The sequence below is a fragment of the Nematolebias whitei genome, chromosome 23, assembly GCF_014905685.2.
Source record: "Nematolebias whitei isolate Nwh7 chromosome 23, NemWhi1, whole genome shotgun sequence".
Lineage (NCBI taxonomy): Eukaryota > Metazoa > Chordata > Actinopteri > Cyprinodontiformes > Rivulidae > Nematolebias > Nematolebias whitei.
Window position 1 is genome coordinate 16,757,193 of NC_056520.1, and position 8,076 is coordinate 16,765,268.

The following is an 8,076-nucleotide window of genomic DNA, read 5'->3' on the forward strand; positions in this document are numbered from 1 at the left end:
GTGTCCCTAATGGAAAATATCGCCCGACACTGTGCTTATGTGGTCAATGCAGTCAGTAATGGGAACATGTTGTCTCCTGGCAAAAACCAATGATGAATAGACTTCTGGTTGGTGGCCATGATAGCCTCACACTGTTTTTTTTGTTTGCACTCAAAAGGAAAGAGACCGCAACAAATGGATGTTCAAAACCAGATTTATCTTTCACGAAAGGTAGTTTGTTGTTGGTGATTTACTTCTTAATTAAACAACGGGCTCAAGATTTTATAGAGTCCTTGAGTCTAGAAACTTTGTTCACTCTGAAAACTTGCTTTATGGTTGTCATGCTGTTTTTAGCTTCTATTTTAGCGACTTTTAATGGATCGTTTGTTACTTTCAGCATCTAGCTATCATTTAGATATCTTTAGCTAACTTATATTTTTGGGTAGTATTTTTCTACTTTTAACTTTTAATCAGCCTTTGCCAATTTCACCTTCTAGCTTTTATTATTTTATATTGCCTTGTGCTACTTCTAGCTAGCTTTGACACTATTGGCTATGAGCTAACATTTTCTACTTTTAGTTTTAAGCTGGTGATCTGCTTCTTTTATTTGGGTTTTTGCTTTTTTGCTTTTAAACTTTAGGGTTTGAAGAGGAAATTTGAATCTTAGCTTTGTGTGAATGAGTTTGGATGTTTGTCACTCTGCTTTGTCGAAGCTCCAAAATTCATGTTTGAAACCCGTGTCTTTGTGTAAAAAGTTGTTTTTCCCTGTGAAAAGAAGCTGAGAACTTGTTTAATGATTTTTTTATTAAAAGCTTTGTGTGCCAAATGCTATGCTAAAGAGCTCAAACCACACCTAGGTCCGCTATTTTGAGAACCAAAAAAAGGAAGGCGAGACAGCCCATGTCACGTCAAGGGACCTCCCTCCCATTGTACTTAAAGAGACACGCTGCTTGCTCCCTCACTATCCATCCTTTGGTTCAGTCTTATACTGCCATCCGGTGGCCAAAAAAAGGTACTACTCTCAAAACAAATTAAGCAACATTTCTTCTTAAATTTTACAATAATTACTAATTATTGTCAAATTTCACACAATATTATCGTTTATCGCAATAATTTCTGAGACAATTAATCACCCAGCAAAATTTGTTATTGTGACCAGTCTACCCTCAACCAACCCCAAAAAAATGCTAAAGTTCTTTGAAATTTACTGATATTGAGCTGAAATTTGACAGGGCAGTAGTAGCTGAGAGTCATTTCCCACAAATACTTTTCATTCATTCATTCAACCTTTATTTACTGAGATGACATCTCACAGCACTGCATGAGGTTTTACATGATTTCAAGGTTTGGCCAAAATGGCTGCCATTTTCTTAACATGTTGTTAGATAATCTTAGTTTAAAATTCTAGCATGAAAGCTGAAGAGTGAAATTCATGTCTTCAGTGAATGCCAGACCTTCAATCACATTGATTTTTTAAAATAATATTTGATGCGTTGAAACCAAAGCGAAGCGCCAGCTTTCCAGTTGTTTATCAGTAATGTTCATCTGACGAGTCACCTGAAGGCAGACTGAGGCTGAATCTTTTCTCACGCTGATGACTCTGACCTACATCTTACCTCGTTTGGCCTCATAAGATCATCTTTGTGTTTTTCTGGGGGGCCTCAAACCAAAGATTATCTTTGTGCCATCGAGTCTCGGCAAACACGACGAAAATCTATTTCAATCATCTCATCGACACGTGGGCTCACATGGAACAATCAGGAAGGGATTTAGACTCGGACTGTCTGATGAGAGCTGCGATGTGGGGCACAAACAGCTGTGTGATCATCTGAAGAGGAGGAGGATGATCAACCATGTCCTGAACCACGGCGATACGAGTCAGGGATTACATTCGGTGACTTACGGAAGCAGAAGAATGGACACCTGGGGACTCATTATGGATAAATCGATGGAACCGATACATTTATGAGGGAAAGAAGGGGTAGAAACATGTATTCACGAGTGAACAAATAAATAGTTAAATGGTTAGAGAGTGGATTTAGGGCTGGTGCGTTGCAGAGGCAGAGCAAAGCATTTTCTCAGTCCGTCCAAAGGGAGAGCGGTGATCAAAATTGGACCTGACCATCCCAAAGGCTTAAGATGAGGCACACACATTTGGAAGAACATCACAAAACCTCAGGACAGTTTCTGATGACAGCGATGTTCTAGCCCCCCACCCCCACCCCCCCAACAAAAATAAAGAAAATAAAACTCAAGACAACGCTCGAGGGCTTCGAATGGAGTCAACTGAGAAAGTCAGAGTGGATTTATGAGACGAGAGGATGTAGATTCGTTCTTTAGACAGAAAATTAATCTAGGAAAAACATATCAGGGAGGTTTTGGATAACTGCAAAAAAATGTAGCGCACTGAAACCTTATTCAGGTCTTTCAACCTTTATTTATACAGGTTAATCCCATTGAGCCTTGGGGACTCTTTTACAAGAGAGACCTGAGACCTGTTTGGGAGGGAAGCTAAAGCAAAAGAGCTTGTAAAGAAGATGCTGCTGAAGACGGTGTGAGAGTGAGATTATCCACAGTGACATAACTTTTCTACTGCCATAGTTGGAAGGCCAATCAGTGAGGAAGAAGCCATTACTTTGAAAGCAACATAAAACACGGATTACAAATGCACACAGGGACAAAGACCTTAATTGTTGGAAACGTAACTAAAACTGAGCTGTTTGATTGAAATGACCATTACATTTGGACGAAAAATGGGAGAGGCACCATCGTTCCAACTGAAGTGCAGGGATGGCAGCATTATGGTGTGGTGTTCTGCTGCAGGAGAGACTGACACACTCCACAGGTAGATGGCATAATGAGGAAATATTGAAGCAACGGCTCAAGACATTAGCGAAGAAGTTAAAGCTTGGACACGAATGACTCGAGCATACAGCCAAGTTGGTTACAAAGTGGCTTAAGGACAACTAAGTCAATGTTTTGGAGTGACCATCACAAAGCCCTGATCATAATCCCTACCTCACTGAACAACTATCGGCCAATCTCTAAACTCTGCATTTTAGCCAAGGTTCTTAAAAAAACTCAAACTCTCAAATCAAAAAGTATTTGGACTCATTTAACATCTTACCTCTCCATCAATCTGGTTTCAGGAAACAGCACAATGACTGCTTCACTGAAGGTTTTTAATTGTCGTTGAAGCATTGGATGCTAAGGATTATTGTGCTGCACTTTACCGAGACCTGTCTAAAGCTTTTGACACTGAATCATGACTTGTGTCATAAGCTCTCAGAAATGGGTTTCTCAGAACACACCATTGGTTGGTTCTCTAATTATCTTTCAGATCAGAGGCAATGTGTTCAACATAATGGTACTTTTTCCAGTTATTTATCAATTAACAATGGTGTACCACAAGGCACAGTCTTAGGACCCACCCTCTTCACAATTTACATAGGTAATGTAGGTCAGAGCATCCCTGATGCATCTTTACATTTTTATGCTGATGATACAGTTGTTGTCGAGCTAAAACAGTTGCTAAGGTTTGTAATCTGCCTTTGACATCATCTAATCTGATTTGTTCCATCTCAAACTTGTCCTAGATGCAGACAAAACCAAAGGGATGTTGTTTTCAAACAGGAAGTTGGTCCCAGCAGTTTATCCCTTGATTTTATCTTCGAATGGTGCTGCTATTGAGTTTGTCGATTCCCACAAATATTTGGGTATCTTGGGCGATTCACATCTCTCTTTTAAGCTCCATGTGGAAAACTTGGTAAAGAAACTGAAAGTTAAACTGGGTTTCTTTTTCAGAAACAGATCCTGTCTAACTCTGAATGCTAGGAAACACCTGTGACTTTCCTTCCCTCCATTGATTACGTTGACATTATTTACATGAACGCTCCTACAAGCACCCTGCAGATGTTGGATGCTGCCTATCATGGTGCACTAAGATTCATAACTGGCTGTGATTATTGTACCCACCATTGCACCCTGTATTCACTGATTAACTGGTCATCATTAAAGCAGAACTGGTTTGTTCCACTTTGGAGTAAGCTGTTGGGGGAAGAATCAGTTTTGTTGTGCGTTTCCTTGACTGATGAAGCCTTCCGGACCGAAGGTGAAACGTTTCAGCACAAAAAAAAAAAAGAAACTGTCCAGATGACCTGACTGAAAAATGTTGGATTGTATACCTGGATTATTGAGCATGGACTTTGTTGTGGTCATCATTAACTTCACAGACTCTCTCACTGGTACATTTTCATCTTTAAATCACATCTTGGTCTGTTGCCTTCATACATCTCCTCCTACATGTCTCTGCGTGAGTGCAGCTACAGCGTGCGCTCTCAGGACATTATTACCTGCAGTGTTCCCTCAGTGAGGACTGAACTTGGCAAAAGGACCTTCTCCTACTTCGCTCCTGTTTCCTGGAATATCTTGCAAAAAGATAAGAAGATCTCAACCTTGACCTCTCTAAGTGGCTTCAAACATCTAAGTTCATGGCAAAAACCAACACAAATATTTTCCTGTTCTTAGTATTCTACATCGCTTTGCAATCTAGTTATTTTTGTTTCTTTTTTTCAATACCATTTTCTTTCATTTATTCTTCTCAATTTGTATGCTTTCTTTTATGATTGTCTACTGTTATCATTCTTTGTTAAAAGTAGGTCTCTTGTAAATGAGTCCCTGAGGCTCAATGAGACTAACTTATATAAATAAAGGCTGAATGAATAATCTTATAGAAAATTAAGCTCCTTTCCCATGGACTCAACTTGGCTGTGCTTGGTTTGACCTGGCATGGGTTCAGATACTTTCTATTGGATGTTTCTATCTGCTTCCAGCTTGGTTCTTAAAACCTACTTGTCTGAGGTTTCAGGCAAGCCACAGTGCACTGATGTTTTCATGTCGGTAGACTAAATGGTAAATGGACTGTACTTAAATAGTGTCTTTCTATCTTATTTCAAGATACTCAAAGTGCTTTACACTACAGTCTTTGTCCTCATTTACCCATTCATACAGCTCTCTACTAGATCTCTACAAAGCTAATTGAACAAATCATTCTAAAGAGACGAATCAAAGCTTTATCACATTCATACACTGGTGGGACACACATCAGAGGCAATGAGGGGTTCAGTGTCTTGCCCAGGGACACATCAGCATGTGACTGCTGGTGGATTCGAACCCCGAACTCTCGCATTGGAGGACGACTGCTCTAACCACTCAGCCACAGCTGCCCAGAGGCCATTGATTGGCTAGGGAGTCACATCACTGGATGAGTCATGCAGGGGTGGCTTCTGGACCACCACTTTCATCTGCCATTTTCTACAGTCACACTGACTTGGTTTTATCTAATAATTTCTGTAACATAAGCAACTTGGTGCAGTTGGTAAAGTTGCTGCCTCTCAGTCAAAAGGTTGCTGGATCAACTCTCGACCCAAGGACCATTCTGGGTGCAGTTTGCATGTTCTTTCCATGCATGCAAGTACTCCGGTTTCCTTCGACTGACTAAAAACATGCATATTAGGCTGATTGGTAACTCTAAATTGTCTCTAGGTGTGAGTAACAGTGTGAATGTTTGTCTCTGTGTCCCTGTGATGGACTTGAGACCTGTTCAGGGTGTCCCCAGCTCTCACACAGTGACTGCTGGACATGGGCACCAATGTTCCCCGTGACCCGAAAAGGAAAAAGCGGATAAAGATGATGGATGTAGGATGGTAAGCTTTGAAGGCCTTCTCTGGCTTACTTTTAATGTCTCGATATCTTGGTGTCCCCCATTGCTGCTTGATACGCCTCTGAAGTCCAACAGTGGGGGACATCGATATCTTAAATGACCTCAATGTCTCCCATTGTTGGACTTCAGAGGCGTATCGAGCAGCCATGCTATGATGATCCCGCCCACATCGATGTAGTGCTCAGTTGTATTGAAACTCAAGAGACTGTGTAGAATCGAATCAGGGCGCTGTGGGTTGCGCTACACTCGACAACCGAAAAACGTCTTTTGTGGGTGGGGCTAAAAAGGTGGCCTATAAACATAACTGAGTTTCACAAGTTCTGTCAGGGGAAATGGAACAAAATTACAGCAATCTACTGTGAGATACCTGCAGGAAATCAAAATATTACCAGATCAGACAGTACTGCCAAACATTAAGAACACTGATAAAAACTTGAAGATTTTTGAAGAAAATATTTAAAATTTGAGCTTTTAGCAATTTAGATATAATGTTAGGAATCTTTACTGACCTCAAACAGGAAAGGTTTAGTCTGCTCTTATGTCAGACAGTAAGACAAAATCAAACAGTTGTCTCTTTTCATACAGTGTATGTCTGGTGTCGACAGTGTTTTCCCTCCGAGTTTAAAGATAAATGAATCTTTCTCTCTCTCTCTCTCCTGCAGGCAAAAAAAAGCTCCTTTCAAGATGACGGATAAAGAGCCGATACATCTCTTCGCCCTTGTTGCCAGGCAACGCTGTGACTGAAGATCACGTCAATCAAACACGACGACTGTGAGTACTTCTGGATTTTATAACGCTGAAGTTTGAAGGGCTTAATGATCACACACACACACATGCATACACACACACACGCTCTGATCTGGTTGCCTCGTAGCTGAAGCTGCCACCACAGCAGAACCCGTTGTTTTGACGAAGGACACACGTTCCCCCGGGGTGTTGGCGAGACCGAAGCCTCGATGCCCTGAAAACACTCGGCGTCTCTGTCTGCACGCAGCTGTGCGGAAAAAAAAAAAAATCTTGTTTTCTAGTCTTTCTGAGGGCCAAATGAAGGGAAAGACCCAAGACGTGGGGACATTGGGACGTGGGGACGGACTGTCTTGTTTCCAGGCTGGAGCACGGTCCAGCAGATTTAAGGATTTTCATCAAGCTGTGTGCAACCAACACAGTGAGGGAAAATCTAGGATTTAGGTGTTAAACCCAGATTAAAACTAGAGTCTTCTCATATCGTTGCAGTTCAGAAGGGTTCCGTCATTTGGATCATTCTGGTCACATTCATGGGTTGAGGTGCGAAACAGAACGTCGTAGGAAAATAAAACTTTGATTTTTCTATTTTGGTTATTGCTCAAAATAAAATGAGAATTTAACAAATGCATCGAACTGAGATGAAAATAAAGGATGAGCATCCATTCATGTATTCATCCATCCAGTCGTTCATCTATCAATGATTTGTTCATTTGTTTTTCATCCATTCATCATTTCGTTCATATATCTGTTTGTTCATCCATTCATTTGTTCATCCTCACATCTGTCTATTTATGTAATTGTCTGTCTATTTTTTTCATCCATCCGTTTGATAATCCATCCTTCCATTCATCAGTCTGTTCATTCAGTTGTTCATCTGCCCTAATTTGTTCATCTATCTCCTCGTTCGTTCATCCTTTTGTCCCTTCATCTGTGCATTCAGTAGTTATCCATCCATCCATCCATCCATCCATCCATCCATCCATCCATCCATCTATCATTCATTCATTTATCCATTCGTACATTTTTCTATAATTTATCCATTTGATCATCCATCCCTTTGTATATACATGTATTCATTCATTCATTTATCCATATATCATCATATATTCATTTATCCATCCATCATTCATCATCCATTCATTTATCCATCCATCATTCATCATCCATTCATTTATCCATCCATCATACATTCATTTATCCATTTGTACATTTTTCTATAATTTATCTATTTGATCTTCCATCCCTTTGTATATACATGAATTCATTCATTTATCCATCCATCGATCCATTAATCTCATTCATTTATCCATCCATCCATCCATCCGACCATCCATCCATCCATCCATCCATCCATCATACATTCATTTATCCATCCATCCATCCATCATTCATTTATCCATCCATCCATCCATCCATCCATCCGACCATCCATCCATCCATCCATCCATTCATTTATCCATCCATCCATCCATCATCATCCATCCATCGATCCATTAATCTCATTCATCCATCCGACCATCCATCCATCCATCATACATTCATTTATCCATCCATCCATCCATCCATCCATCCATCCATCCATCCATCCATCCATCCATCCATTAATCTCATTCATTTATCCATCCATCCAT